Source organism: Aulostomus chinensis, chromosome 1, assembly GCF_037954235.1.
Source record: "Aulostomus chinensis isolate RoL2024-O1b breed Wild chromosome 1, RoL_Achi_v1.0, whole genome shotgun sequence".
Taxonomy (NCBI): Eukaryota; Metazoa; Chordata; class Actinopteri; order Syngnathiformes; family Aulostomidae; genus Aulostomus; species Aulostomus chinensis.
This window is the reverse complement of record NC_141320.1, coordinates 53,446,781-53,461,821: the sequence shown is the minus strand read 5'-3', so window position 1 is coordinate 53,461,821 and position 15,041 is coordinate 53,446,781. Positions and strand designations below refer to the sequence as shown.

Genomic DNA, 15,041 nt, shown 5'->3' with positions numbered 1-15,041 from the left:
GTCCCTCTGTACTTGCCCACACAGGTCAAGAGGTCAACTGATTCCCTGTTTAAAACAGCTCTTCCATCACATGGATGTGCATCCCAACAGTCAGAGCTCACCGATGCTCCTATTCCCTCCGGTGGGAGGCGCTATGAGTGACTGAGGGTCAGGGGGGTCAGGCTAGTCCAGATAGTGGGTCTGTATGAGGTTGTTAGGGAGGGATAAGGTAGTGGCAGAGTTCAGGCTGTAGTTGTGCTCCAACAGTTGAGACAGGGCAGGACAAAAAATGACCTCCTGATGGCGTTAGGAGTGATTCTTACAAGAACCAATCAATAAAAGTGGGTGGTGACCTGCTCATGTGACGCTTGTGTTGATGATTACTGGGTCTCCTCCATGCTCATTTATCATGAATGAATCCCTCGAAGTAAAACACCTAATGTCTCCTGAGTTGTTTCACAAAATGTGTGTGTGTGTGTGTGTGTGTGTGTGTGTGTGTGTGTGTGTGTGTGTGTGTGTGTGTGTGTGTGTGTGAGTGTGTGGGAAATAACAACAAGTTATCTATGTATAGATCAAAAAATTATGAATCAGTTGGATACATTGACAGTGGAAGTTCAGGTTTCCTGTAATTCAGTTTGCAGACAACACAGAAAACTGCCCCTGACCCCTCCCCTCATTCTGGAGGCTTTAACATGAAAATGAAAATGCTGAGAGACACAAATGCAAATCAGAGTATTTGACCAGAGGTGACATTTTTTAATGCTTTTCTTGTTATATTTGTTATATATGTTCTGTATGGTTATATTTGTTATGGTTGTTATGGAGTTTATGGTTATTATCTCTGTTTCTTGTGTCTTTGTCTTTGTTGTCCTCCCCTTCGTCCGTCCTGGATTTTTGACCCTGGTTGCAGGAAGCGTGTGACCTCAACTCCTTTTTCTGTGTTGCTGAACGTAGAGCCTTGCTTCATTGTGTTAGCTAAAGTGTGATCCTCCCTGCTAATTCCTTATTTCGTTGACAAATTACCCACCAAAAATTAATACCTACTTGCTTTATTTGGCTGAAGTTTAAAAGACCATCATTCTTGCAGCAACAGTCTTTCTGCCTTGTAAACACGCTAAGCTAACGATGGCTTCTCCCTCTTGTCCTCCTCTCTCCTGCTCAGAGTGCCACATGTTTTGTTCCTCCTCTGCCTCCTTTAGTGATACTGATAAGTGTGTTAAATGTAGTTTTCTTGTTGTGTTGGAGGTGAGGCTTAGCGATGTTGAATTGGACCTGCAGCGGCTCTGCACCAAAAGCTGCGAGAGCTAGCCAACCCTCACTCGCTGGTGCAGACCAACTTAGCTTAGCTCCTGGCTTAGGCCCAACTAGCGCTCCCCCAGAAGCTCCCAAGCATCTGGGAGAGCGCCAAGAAAAGTTGGGCCTAAGCTAGGATGTGCTTGCTCATGAAGAATTGTTGGGTGTAAATTCATTTAAAGAGTGTGGAACTGGACCTGTTCTACTTGTAAAGTGTAACTTTTGTTATTTGGTGCTTTACAGGGTGATGACTTGACTTCATTGCAGCTTTGACCTGAGCAGGTGTTCATCCTCATCTCAGTAACAGGGGACACTTTATCACAGCAGTGGACAAACATCAGCATTCATCACCCAGCAGCTCTTCTGATCAACAGAACAAGTTAAAGTATACTGGAGAATGAGGGCATCGATCCCTCTACCTCTCACATGCTAAGCGAGCGCTCTACCATTTGAGCTAATTCCCCTGTTAAGGAGCACAGCAGATGATGCATGTTGACCTTCATGCATGGTTGAATGAGCATCACCAGTTGAAGCTTCTCTGGTTGACCAATGTAATGGAGACCAAGGGTTCCATGACATAAATGATGAATTGAAGGTAGCATTTGTCTTGGTATTAACAGTTTATGTAAATTAGAGGCACACACACATGTTAATGGTCAGGTTTATTGAATCAGCAAACATGTGAAACATTTTCTATGCCATGTGTTCCAGGGAGGGACCTGGGAAGCACAGGGGGACCGGCCATCCTGCCTGTGGAAAATGAAGACCCCAGTGTCAGTCAGTGGGAATCACTGTGCAAGGCCTGGTATTTAGTGTTGATCTAGTTTGTCTTATGTAAATGTGGCAGTTTCAGTCGTCACGTCAGTCCTCACCTCTTCCTGGTGGTTTCCTTAAAGGGGGTGGAGCCAAAAGGGGAGAGTGGCCCAAGGAAGCTCCTTAAGAGCTGTAGGTGCAAACCTTTGCTCCCAGATGGGAGAGGGGGTACAATCACAGGCGAGGTTCATTGAATGATTATGTGGATGTATGATTGAGTTGGTGAAGTAGTCTGGAATCATGTATATATTTGGTCAGGTTAAGTTGTTGCTGGTTTGATGTAAATATTGATTGTAGAGCATGGTTGTGGTCTCACGTCCACTCTATGGGCCATCCATCGTCATCTTCTGCTTATTCCTTACTAGTAAGGGTCACGGGGGGGGGGGGGGGCTGGAGCCTATCCCAGCATCTACGGGCGAGAGGCGGGGTTCACCCTGGACAGGTCACCAGTCCATCGCAGGTCCAACACACAGACGAACAACCATTCACGCTCACGCCTACGGTCAATTTAGAGTATCAATCAGCCTCGTCCCCTAATGTCCATGTCTTTGGACAGTGGGAGGAAGCCGGAGTACCTGGAGAGAACCCACGCAGGCCTGGGGAGAACATGCAAACTCCACACAGAAAGATCCCACGCCCGAGCCAGGACCCGAACCCGGAACCTTCTTGCTGTGAAGGCACAGTGCTGACCACTGCACCACCGTGCAGCCCCGCTATGGGCTGGTCTGTCTAATTTCCTGCAGCCAGGAGGGAATTAAAGGCAGTCAGGGGTTTTTAATGTAAGTTGATGGTGTCTCATGCAATCTCTTTCAATACTCCAGTGGTGGTTTAAGTGAAGAAAAACATGGGTTAGTCAGTAGGACTCTGTGTGTGTGTGTGTGTGTGTGTGTGTGTGTGTGTGTGTGTGTGTGTGTGTGTGTGTGTGTGTGTGTGTGTTTCCATGCAGACTTTCCTTGTGACAACCGATTTGATTTGGAAACCATCTCATCTAAATCTCCTCTCCAAAAACCCTCTTCTTCAACTTTGTACCCAAGTTGTCTCCTCATCAGGCACCACAGTATCCAGTAGGTTCAGTTAAAACAGTCATCAGTGATTAATGTTCATGTTCAATGATGAGGTTTTGATTTATTCTTCCAGAATCATCTGAACAAACCCTCCTCAACACAGTGAAGCCTTCATCTGACAGGAGGAGTTTCTTTCCCCAGTGATTCCACTGATAATGAAAAGCTTCGTTCATCAGACTGGTCTGATAGGATCAACTACTGGTTGCTCTGGAGTGGAAACAGCAACCTGTCAGGAAACATTAGTCAGATCAAAGCCAAGATTAAAGCAAGAGCCTCCAGATCAAAGACAGAATTGATGATGATGTCATCAGGGGGGCTTTGATAGTGTCTTTATTTGTACCTGGAATTCTATATTTGATCTCAGGAGGACATGAAAGAAACACAACTGAGGAAAGTAGAGGAGAACATTCAGTTTCATTTGAAACACTCGAACTGTTGAACAGTAGAATTTGTTTGAAACAGTTTACAACACTGAGTGACAGGACTGAAGAGGGGAGATTTTGGTATTTTCAGTTTAATTCTAACTTAAAACTGGGCATGAACATTTTTAGTCGTTCACATTCTAACATACAGAGGAAGTCATGACATTCCCTTTTTTTTAACCTGTCCTGTTCAGGAAATGGAAATGGAAATTTAGCTGCTATGTTGAATCAGAAAAACCTTTTGAAGTCTACTTTTGCTTCAGTCAGAAAGTGGACTGTTGTTAACTCTTACAATGGTTGGTGATTGTGGAGGAAGACAAAATCCTCACGAACCTCTTTTTAACAGACACGCATTTCTAAAGACACTGGTTCATTTTATTTTTCTTCTTCTAGCAGAGGATGGTTTCGATCCATCGACCTCTGGGTTATGGGCCCAGCACGCTTCCTCTGCGCCACTCTGCTCTACCATTGATGGAACAGTCCTTGTTTTATGAGAGCATTCTCTGTCTTTGTCTCTGCCCTGCTCTCCTGCTCTCTTTCCCCTCATTTAGTCCTTGACATGATCCATGCTCTACAGCTCTGCGGGTGGAATGAAGACCTGCGTCTGCTCTGCCCGTGCCATCCTTCGTCTCAACCTAAATTGTTTGACCCACCTTTATAATGATCGGACTCGCTCCCGCTGAGCGTGCCAGGCGTGCTCTCGCTGCAGACAACACAACCAAACTGGCCCCGATCAGGATTTGACAGGCCGAACTCGCGCCGAAATCTTTACAAAAAATCCATTTTTGTCACCCACGTGAAGATGGGTGGGAACATGCCCTAAAAACACCAAGAATAATATTCACCACCTTCTGAACGGGTCCTGGCCCGTCTCCTGCATCAGGGGCCGCCGCAGTCGCCCATCAGCTGTTCAACAGCTGTTCGCCGCAACACTCAATGAGACAAAGACATAGAAGCTCAAACTGCTGTTGCGGAAGCCATGATCGTATAGTGGTCAGTACTCTGTGTTGTGGCCGCAGCAACCCTGGTTTGAATCCGCGTCACGGCAGCATGAGATAAATTTCTTTGTGTGTGTTGATGGACACAAGCCAAGCAGAAATTTCCCACGATGCAATAGGGCAGTGTTTGGTCAGTGTTGAGCAGGCGTCAGTCTGACAACAATGTCATATTATTGTGTCATCACTTGACCAGACCCAAAAGTAGACTCAGGTATCAGTTTCTTCTCAATGCTAACGTCTGCTAGCTTAGTCTGCTACTTTGATGGCTCTGCCTGCTCTAAGGTCCAGACCCCTGGATGTGGTGGTTCCTACCTGAACATAGATTCTGTCAGCTCATGTTGTTAAATCAACTCACCAGGAACACCAGTAGATTTCAATGGACTGACAATGAGTCTCATTGAATGGTAAACATGTCAAATATGAAGTCATCACCTGAGGAGGTCTGCTGCTGGAATGAAGCTCCAGATATTCACAAGATATTCTAGATCTTAAAATAAAGCATTTTTATATTTGATTTATTGTTCATTAGCCTGCTTCACATTGTTTGATTTTATGTGTTGGATATAAATAGAACTTTGATCCACAACCTCCACAAACACTCTTGTCCAACTTTTGTGCCCAAATTTTCTCCTCATGAGGCACCAAATCAAGTCAAATCATTTTTATTTGTTTGAACCAAATCACAACAAAGTTCTCTCATGACTCTTCACTAGTAGAGCAGGTCCAGCACCAAACTGCTTCAATGAATCTACACCCAACAATTCTCCATCAGCAGCACATCCTGCAACAGTGGTGATGAACACCTTCCTTTTAAAAGGCAGGAACGTCGAGCAGATCCAGGATCAGTGGGGACGGCCTTCTGCTTTGACCGATTGTATTTAAAGCTCCATCAGATTGGAACAACCTTTCCTCCTCACTTGGGTCTCTCACTTCCTTTCTCATCTTCAAATCATCAAGCATTTTCAAACATCTGCTCTTGTTTCTGATGCACTTCCCCTTTTCTCTCCAGGATTCACTCTCTACTTGTTCTTGTTTGTTCTCTGTACTGTAAATATGTGGATATTTGTGTATGAATATGCATTGTGTACTTTAATGGTGCATGGAAGCAGTATTTATTTAGATGGGTGTTTAAATGTATGAGTATGTGAACACAGGCCCACTCCTTTTCTGTAGTGGGATCTCTGATCATACTTTGTATAATACTGGATGGTGGTGGTGGTGGGGGGGGGGGGGGGGCTTTGGGGAACATTGTTGGCCTGTACCTGGGTGTATGATGTGTGTGTCCTTGTGTTGAAAATAGAATCTACTTTTATTATTGTTGTATTGTTGGTCATTATTTGTCAGGACCCCTCCAAAATGAGATGGTGCATCTCAAGGGGCTGCCCTTGAAATCAAGTATCAAGAATGAAGGTGTCTGCTGGTCTTGGTGGACCCTCTGCTTCTCCAGTTGAGTCAACAGATTCCTGTGTTGCTTGAGTCATTGTGTATCCTGGCTGCATTCAGTGCTTTCACCGCTGCAGCCTAGCTTGATTGCCAGTCAGGACAGGTGTTATTAAGAATGGAAGAGGGGACAGTTTTGGCAGGACAAGTTGCTCCACATTCAGGAGATGGTGGGAAGTTTCAAAGCTGCCATAAATCTTGATGACAAACTCCTTCACTGTGTGGTTCAGAGTCCCTGGTTTGATTGCAGCTTTGACCTGAGCAGGTGTTCATCCACATCTCAGTAACAGGGGACACTTTATCACACCAGTGGACAAACATCAGCATTCATCACCCAGCAGCTCCTCTGATCAACAGAACAAGTTAAAGTATTCTCAGAAGGACGGCATGGATCCCTCTACCTCTCACATGCTAAGCTAGCACTCTACCATTGGAGCTAAGTCCCTGCTAATGAGCACAGCAGATAATGCAGGTTGACCTTCATGCAGGGTTTAATGAGCGTCACCACTTGAAGCTTCTCTGGTTCAACAAACCCTTGGGACCAAGACACGAATTGTAACCTGTGCAGGTCCAGACCCATACTGAAGTTGGTGGAGACAATTGTTTCAACCAGGGACTGAATGAAAAGACTTGCCCAGACTCCAGCTCACTCTTCTGAACAGACCCCTCATCTCTGTGTGGAGTAAACATCAGAGGTGGGGGGTGCAGGTTCTGCTTTGACCTCCTGACCTCCTGGGTAAAGCAGTGGAGATGTTGAGCTTGAAGGAGTTGACGGCCTCCTTCATCTTCTCATTGGTTTGCGAAACCCAGCATCATGAAGTGTTGCTGAAATTCAACATGTCAGCTGAGGCCAGAGATTCCTGCGTTCCCTGAGTCCTTGAGTGTCGTCTCTGTTGTTTGAAAGCACAAAGCTGTTCCTGATGGTCCAGTGTGTCAGATTCTGGGCTCTCACAGCTGTAACTGGGGTTTGAGCTCCGTTAAGGGACTGGTTTTGTGGAGAGAACCAAGCAGAAGAATTGACAGTTTCAGCAGGAAAGGTGACCATTGCTCCACAACCTCAGTCCCAGGATTCATTCCTGCTTCACCCAGCATGGCCCTATGATCAACAGAAATGAACTGCCAGTGGATGTCCTCAGTAATCCAGGTCATGGTTTCTCTAGATTGCTGTGTTGTAGTCAGGACACTTGCAAATATCAGCCTCTTTCCTCCATGATCTCTCATTCTTTCTGTTCTCTCCATTTCTCCTCTTCGTTTCTACTCCTTGCTGACTGTTGTTCCTCACTTGTGGCAGAGTTCAGTCAGTGGACCAGACATTTTGCCACTGCACTGTCCATCATCAGGGCATTTAACATCCAGGACTGGCTCCCAGATCATGGCCATGACCTCATCCCCTGCACCAGTGGACAGTTCATCAAGGATGGCAAACATGTGGGTCTCAATTCCCCTCCATCTTTGTAGGTTGGTTACATTTCCTCCTGGTCTTTAATCCATCTTTAGTTGACATTTTTCTGTTGAGCCCAGTTTGTTGACTGCCAGGCTGTCTTACTTTTCAATGGCACAACAGCAGACAGCAAGAGGGTTGCTATGGTGCAGTTGGTAAAATCCCTATCAATGGTCTGCAGAAATATGCTGGGAGTTCTTTTTTATTATGAACCAGAATTCAAAGACTGACCAAGGAAACCAAAGCACAGAATTTAGAGATCAAAGAAAGAAATCAAAGACAGAACCTGAAGATCAGGAAATGGCACAGATCAATGAGATCCATGGACTCATCAGTGAAGGTTTTCTTTTGGTTCATGGTCACTTGTTGTCGTACTGGTGTGATGATGTCAGACCCTTCACATTCAGTTCAAACAGACTCCAAAGTGTAGCTGTGATGCAGAGGGCAGCAGCCTTGTGCTTGGTACCGTCATGGTTCTCTGCATTGTTAGCAAACTCACCAAAGACCTCCCTGAAAGCAGGATCATTTTCCCACAGTGCTTTTTTAACCAAGTACCAATTTGTCCCCCTTTAAAAAAACAACAAAGATGAGATCAGACTGAGATGGACGAGATGATATGGATGTGATTTATGGCTTTCAAACTCCAAATATTCAATTTTTCTTCAGGGCTTTTGAGAGGTTCTGGGTAATGAATGAAAATTTAAGTTGGGCAAAAACGACATGCGGGGTCACTGTGTGTGTTTACACGTGTGTGTATTTCTTGTTTTATGGTGTTGGAGACCATTTCCATCATCAACACTGATCAGGAGTCCTCGTCCTCATGGGGACCAAAGACCGGCCCTGATGCAGCGCAATGCAGTTTGTGAGTTCTTTCAGAGTGAAGGTCTGGATTGAGTTTAGTTTCAAATAAAGATTAAGATTCAGTTGGTTAAGATTAAGATTAAGATTAAGGTTAGGCTGCACATAGAATGAAGTTGATCGAATGTTCTCATAAGAATAGCTGGGCACACCTGAGTGTGTTTACATGCAGACTTCCTCTTGTGACAACTGATGTCATTGGAAACCATCTTGAGGACATTTGGAGAAAGTTCAATCATTCAGCTGCAGGTACAGTGACTTACAACACTGCAACAACAACAAAAAATCACCCTCCACAAACACTCTTGTCCAACATTTGTGCCCAAATTTTCTCCTCATGAGGCATCAAATCACTACAAAAACAGCCATTAAGTTGATCTGGTTGGCACTGGTATTTGTTCTTGCTGCAGCTCAGGAGTGATTCAGGAGAAGAGTTTCAGAACAGCCCAGGTTGGGGACTGGAATTTTGAAGTTTCCCCTGGAACCAAACAACCTTGGGAGGTAAAACCTCCAATCCTAGCCACTCAGATGCAGCAGCAGAAGAAGCTGTCATCCACCCTGACAGTCAGAGCATCAAGTCAAGAAAACATCAACCATCTTGTATGTGGAGTCTGGATTCTTTTCTAGAATGAGACGGCAATGACAGTCCTGCCAAGTGACATCACTGACATGACTGGATGACTTCAGTCACGTGACTGGATGACTTCAGTCACATGACTGGATGACCTGAATGAATAAGAAATCAAATATAAAAATGCTTTGTTTTAAGATCTAGAATATCTTGTGAATATCTGGAGCTTCATTCCAGCAGCAGACCTCCTCAGGTGATGACTTCATATTTGACATGTTTACCATTCAATAAGACTCATTGTCAGTCCATTGAAATCTACTGGTGTTCCTGGTGAGTTGATTTAACAACATGAGCTGACAGAATCTACGTTCAGGTAGGAACCACCACATCCAGGGGTCTGGACCTTAGAGCAGGCAGAGCCATCGAAGTAGCAGACTAAGCTAGCAGACGTTAGCATTGATAAGAAACTGATACCTGAGTCTACTTTTGGGTCTGGTCAAGTGATGACACAATAATATGACATCGTTTTCAGACTGACGCCTGCTCAGCACTGACCAAACACTGCCCTATTGCATTGTGGGAAATTTCTGCTTGGCTTGTGTCCATCAATACACACAAAGAAATTTATCTCATGCTGCCGTGACCCAGATTCGAACCGGGGTTGCTGCGGCCACAACGCAGAGTACTAACCACTATACGATCACGGCTTCCGCAACAGCAGCTTGAGCTTCGATGTCTTTGTCTCATTGAGTGTTGCGGCGAACAGCTGTTGAACAGCTGATGCGCGACTGCGGCGGCCCCTGATGCAGGAGACGGGCCAGGCCCCGTTCAGAAGGTGGTGGATATTATTCTTGGTGTTTTTAGGGCATGTTTCGGCCTGTCAAATCCTGATCGGGGCCAGTTTGGTTGTGTTGTCTGCAGCATTATAAAGGTGGGTCAAACAATTTAGGTTGAGACGAAGGACGGCACGGGCAGAGCAGACGCAGGTCTTCATTCCACCCGCAGAGCTGTAGAGCATGGATCATGTCAAGGACTAAATGAGGGGAAAGAGAGCAGGAGAGCAGGGCAGAGACAAACACAGAGAATGCTCTCCTAAAACAAGGACTGTTCTGTCAATGGTAGAGCAGAGTGGCGCAGAGGAAGCGTGCTGGGCCCATAACCCAGAGGTCGATGGATCGAAACCATTCTCTGCTAAAAGAAGAAAAATAAAATAGACCTGCATCTTCAGAAATATGTGTCTGTTAAAAAGAGGTTCATAAGGATATTTTCTTCCACCAGAGTCACCAACCATTGTGAGAGTTAACAACAGTCCACTTTCTGACTGAAACAAAAGTAGACTTCAAAAGGTTTTTCTGATTCAACATAGCAGCTAAATTTCCATTTCCATTTCCTGAACAGGACAGGTTATAAAAAAGGGAATGTCATGACTTCCTCTGTATGTTAGAATATGAACGACTAAAAATGTTCATGCCCAGTTTAAAGTTAGAATTAAACTGAAAATACCAAAATCTCCCCTCTTCAGTCCTGTCACTCAATGTTGTAAACTGTTTCAAACAAATTCTACTGTTCAAAGGGTTCAAGTGTTTCTAATGAAGCTGAATGTTCTCCTCTGCTTTCCTCAATTGGGTTTCTTTCATGTCCTCCTGAGATCAAAGACAGAATTCGAGGTACAAATAAATATACTATCAAAGCCCCCTGATGACATCATCATCAATTCTGTCTTTGATCTGGAGGCTCTTGCTTTAATCTTGGCTTTGATCTGACTAATGTTTCCTGACAGGTTGCTGTTTCCACTCCAGAGCAACCAGTAGTTGATCCTATCAGACCAGTCTGATGAACGTAGCTTTTCACTGTCAGTGGAATCACTGGGAAAAGAAACTCCTCCTGTCAGATGAAGGCTTCACTGTGTTGAGGAGGGTTTCTTCAGATGATTCTAGAAGAATAAATCAAAACCTCATCATTGAACATGAACATTAATCACTGATGACTGTTTTAACTGAACCTACTGGATACTGTGGTGCCTGATGAGGAGACAACTTGGGTACAAAGTTGCAGAATGGTTTCCAAATCAAATTGGTTGTTACAAGGGAAAGTCTGCATGGAAACACACACACACACACACACACACAAACACACACACACACACACACACACACACACACACACACACACACACACACACAGAGTCCTACTGACTAACCCATGTTTTTCTTCACTTAAACCACCACTGGAGTATTGAAAGAGATTGCATGAGACACCATCAACTTAAATTAAAAACCCCTGACTGCCTTTAATTCCCTCCTGGCTGCAGGAAATTAGACAGACCAGCCCCTAGATCGGGCCTGCATGGTGGTGCAGTGGTTAGCACTGTGCCCTCATAGCAAGAAGGTTCCAGGTTCGAGTTTTGGCTCGGGCGCGGGATCTTTCTGTGTGGAGTCTCCATGTTCTCCCCGTGCCGGCGTGCGTCCTCTCTGATACTCCAGCTTCCTCCCATAGTCCAAAAACATGCAATTTGGGGACGAGGCTGATTGGATTCTTTAAATTGACCGTAGGTATGAGTGTGAATGGTTGTTTGTCTCTGTGTGTTGGCCCTGCGATGGACTGGCGACCTGTCCAGGGTGAACCCCGCCTCTCGCCCATAGATGCTGGGATAGGCTCCAGCCCCCCCGCGACCCTTACTAGTAAGGAATAAGCAGAAGATGACGATGGATGGCCCATAGAGTGGAGGTGAGACCACAACTATGCTCTACAATCAATATTTACATCAAACCAGCACCATCTCAACAACTTAACCTGACTAAATATATACATGATTCCAGACTACTACACCAACTCAGTCATACATCCACATAATCATTCAATGAACCTTGTCTGTGATTGTACCCCCTCCCCCATCTGGGAGCAAAGGTTTGCACCTACAGCTCTTAAGGAGCTTCCTTGGGCCGCTCTCCCCTTTTGGCTCCACCCCCTTTAAGGAAACCACCAGGAAGAGGTGAGGACTGACCGTGACGACTGAAACTGCCACATTTACATGAGACAAACTAGATCAACACTAAATACCAGGCCTTGCACAGTGATTCCCACTGACTGACACTGGGGTCTTCATTTTCCACAGGCAGGATGGCCGGTCCCCCTGTGCTTCCCAGGTCCCTCCCTGGAACACATGGCATAGAAAATGTTTCACTTGTTTGCTGATTCAATAAACCTCACCATTAACATGTGTGTGTGCCTCTAATTTACATAAACTGTTAATACCAAGACAAATGTTACCTTCAATTAATCATTGATGTCATGGAACCCTTGGTCTCCATTACATTGGTCAACCAGAGAAGCTTCAACTGGTGACGCTCATTAAACCATGCATGAAGGTCAAGGTGCATTATCTGCTGCGCTCTTTAACAGGGGAATTAGCTCCAATAGTAGAGCGCTAGCTTAGCATGTGAGCAGTAGAGGGATCGATGCCCTCCTTCTCAGAATACTTTAACTTGTTCTGTTGATCAGAGGAGCTGCTGGGTGTTGAATGCTGATGTTTGTCCACTGCTGTGATAAAGTGTCCCCAGCAAGTCATCACCCTGTAAAGCACCAAATAACAAAAGTTACACTTTACAAGTAGAACAGGTCCAGTTCAACACTCCTTAAATGAATTTACACCCAACAATTCTTCATGAGCAAGCACATCCTAGCTTAGGCCCAACTTTTCTTGGCGCTCTCCCAGATGCTTGGGAGCTTCTGGGGGAGCGCTAGTTGGGCCTAAGCCAGGAGTTAAGCTAAGTTGGTCTGCACCAGCTAGTGGGGGTTGGCTAGCTCTCGCAGCTTTTGGTGCAGAGCCGCTGCTGGTCCAATTCAACATCGCTAAGCCTCACCTCCAACACAACAAGAAAACTACATTTAACACACTTATCAGTATCACTAAAGGAGGCAGAGGAGGAACAAAACATGTGGCACCCTGAGCAGGAGAGAGGAGAACAAGAGGGAGAAGCCATCGTTAGCTTAGCGTGTTTACAAGGCAGAAAGACTGTTGCTACCAGAATGATGGTCTTTTAAACTTCAGCCAAATAAAGCAGGAAGGTATTAATTTTTGGTGGGTAATTAGTCAATGAAATAAGGAATTAGCAGGGAGGATCACACTTTAGCAAGCACAATGAAGCAAGGCTCTACGTTCAGCAACACAGAAAAAGGACTTGAGGTCACACGCTTCCTGCAACCAAGGTCAAAAATCCAGGACGGACGAAGGGGAGGACAACAAAGACAAAGACACAAGAAACAGAGATAATAACCATAAACTCCATAACAACCATAACAAATATAACCATACAGAACATATATAACAAATATAACAAGAAAAGTATTAAAAGATGTGTCACCTCTGGTCAGATACCCTGATTTGCATTTATGTCTCTCAGCATTTGCATTTTCATGTTAAAGCCTCTAGAATGAGGGGATGAATGCTGCAAAATGGAACAGCAACATTGAACCCAAGTACAGGATTGGTGGGAGACTGATGGTCGCTGTTTGGGTTTTTGAAGAACAAGGAGGGCATGGCTTCAAGTTGGATTCTCAGAGACAATTTCCCCAACCTCTACATTGGAATCTGCACTGCCATCCAGTCACATGACTGAAGTCATCCAGTCACATGACTGAAGTCATCCTGTCATGTCAGTGATGTCACTTGGCAGGACTGTCATTGCCGTCTCATTCCAGAAAAGAATCCAGACTCCACCTGTGGCTCCATGATAACTGATGGACCTCTGGTTGGAGGCTGGACGATGATGTTTGGACTGGAAGGAAAACTCCTTGTCCAAATTCCATTGTGTTCAAATTTAAAGTCCCACAATCAGAAGTAGCTGAATCTGACAGGTGGAGGTTTGGAACTACAAGATGGTGATGTTTTCTTGACTTGATGCTCTGACTGTCAGGGTGGATGACAGCTTCTTCTGCTGCTGCATCTGAGTGGCTATGATTGGAGGTTTTACCTCCCAAGGTTGTCTGGTTCCAGGGGAAATTTTAGAATTCCAGTCCCCAACCTGGGCTGTTCTGAAACTCTTCTCCTGAATCACTCCTGAGCTGCAGCAAGAACAAATACCAGTGCCAACCAGATCAACTTCATGGCTGCTAACAGCCTCAGACACTTGATTTCCATCAATCTGGAGCCAAGAAGGCCCTCACCTGTGGTTCTCCTCCAGGAGGGTCCAGGTTCTGCCATTGTGGCTCCTGGTGCCACTGCCAGAGAGCCTCAGCTGCACACTGCAACATTTCAACAGGAGATTGACATTCCTTCAAATGTCCTGACATCTGATTCCAATGGTTCTGTTCCATCTTTATATTTTAAAATCAATCACACAATGAAAGCTGCCTCAGCTGCTTTAAGAGAGAGAACAAGCTAAGAGATCTGAAACCAGTAAAATATGCTTTTCTGTGTGCAAACTAGTGAGGGGCACGGAAGGATATTTTACCACCACTACAGAACCCAGACTTTAGTCATGTGATGAGATGGTGACTCTGATTATGAAGTTAATGGACAAAATGTGAATTGAAAGAAAACACATTTCTTCAGTAGACTTTGATCCAACATTGAAGTTAGAGTTTGGTGGCTGCTCCATGTTGGAGGAAACCAGGCAATGTTGGACCATCACAGGGAAGCTCCTTTGCATCCTCTGCTGCCAGTTCAACCACTCACTCCCATCAGTGGAGAGCAGCTTCAACTGGGTTTGGAATTTACCACTGTGGATGCATAGGAATGTGGAGAAAATGTCCTTTGTCAGAAGTGGGATTTGAACCCACGCCTCCAGGAGAGACTGCGACCTGAACGCAGCGCCTTAGACCGCTCGGCCATCCTGACAGACACTGAAAGTTGCAGACTTCAATATCAAATGAATTCATTCACTGACAAAGTAGAATTTTTTCCACAGGAGCTACTGGCTCCTTAGTTGTTACATTTATTGTTAACATTAAACACACAGTCTGAGTTCATGGCAGTAAGAAATGAACCAGAACATTTGAACCACGTAACATCTCTTGATCAGTTTGTTTCATGGGACACATTCCAGACAGGAAGGTCCTTCTGAGACTTGAACTGGGATCACTGGACGCAGAGTCCAGAGGGCTCACCATTCCACCATGGAACCAAACACAAAGAGGAGGTTCCTCTGAATACCACTTGAC

General features: G+C 45.1%; 2 non-coding genes across 2 annotated transcripts; both read right to left on the bottom strand.

Annotated features, from left to right (window-relative positions):
- Positions 1–3,961: 3,961 nt before the first annotated feature.
- Positions 3,962–4,033, bottom strand: trnam-cau (transfer RNA methionine (anticodon CAU)). Its single transcript has one exon. It is a non-coding gene; the product is annotated as a tRNA-Met (tRNA).
- A 10,602-nt stretch (positions 4,034–14,635) lies between these two features.
- Positions 14,636–14,718, bottom strand: trnal-cag (transfer RNA leucine (anticodon CAG)). The gene has a single exon. It is a non-coding gene; the product is annotated as a tRNA-Leu (tRNA).
- Between the last annotated feature and the right edge of the window lie 323 nt (positions 14,719–15,041).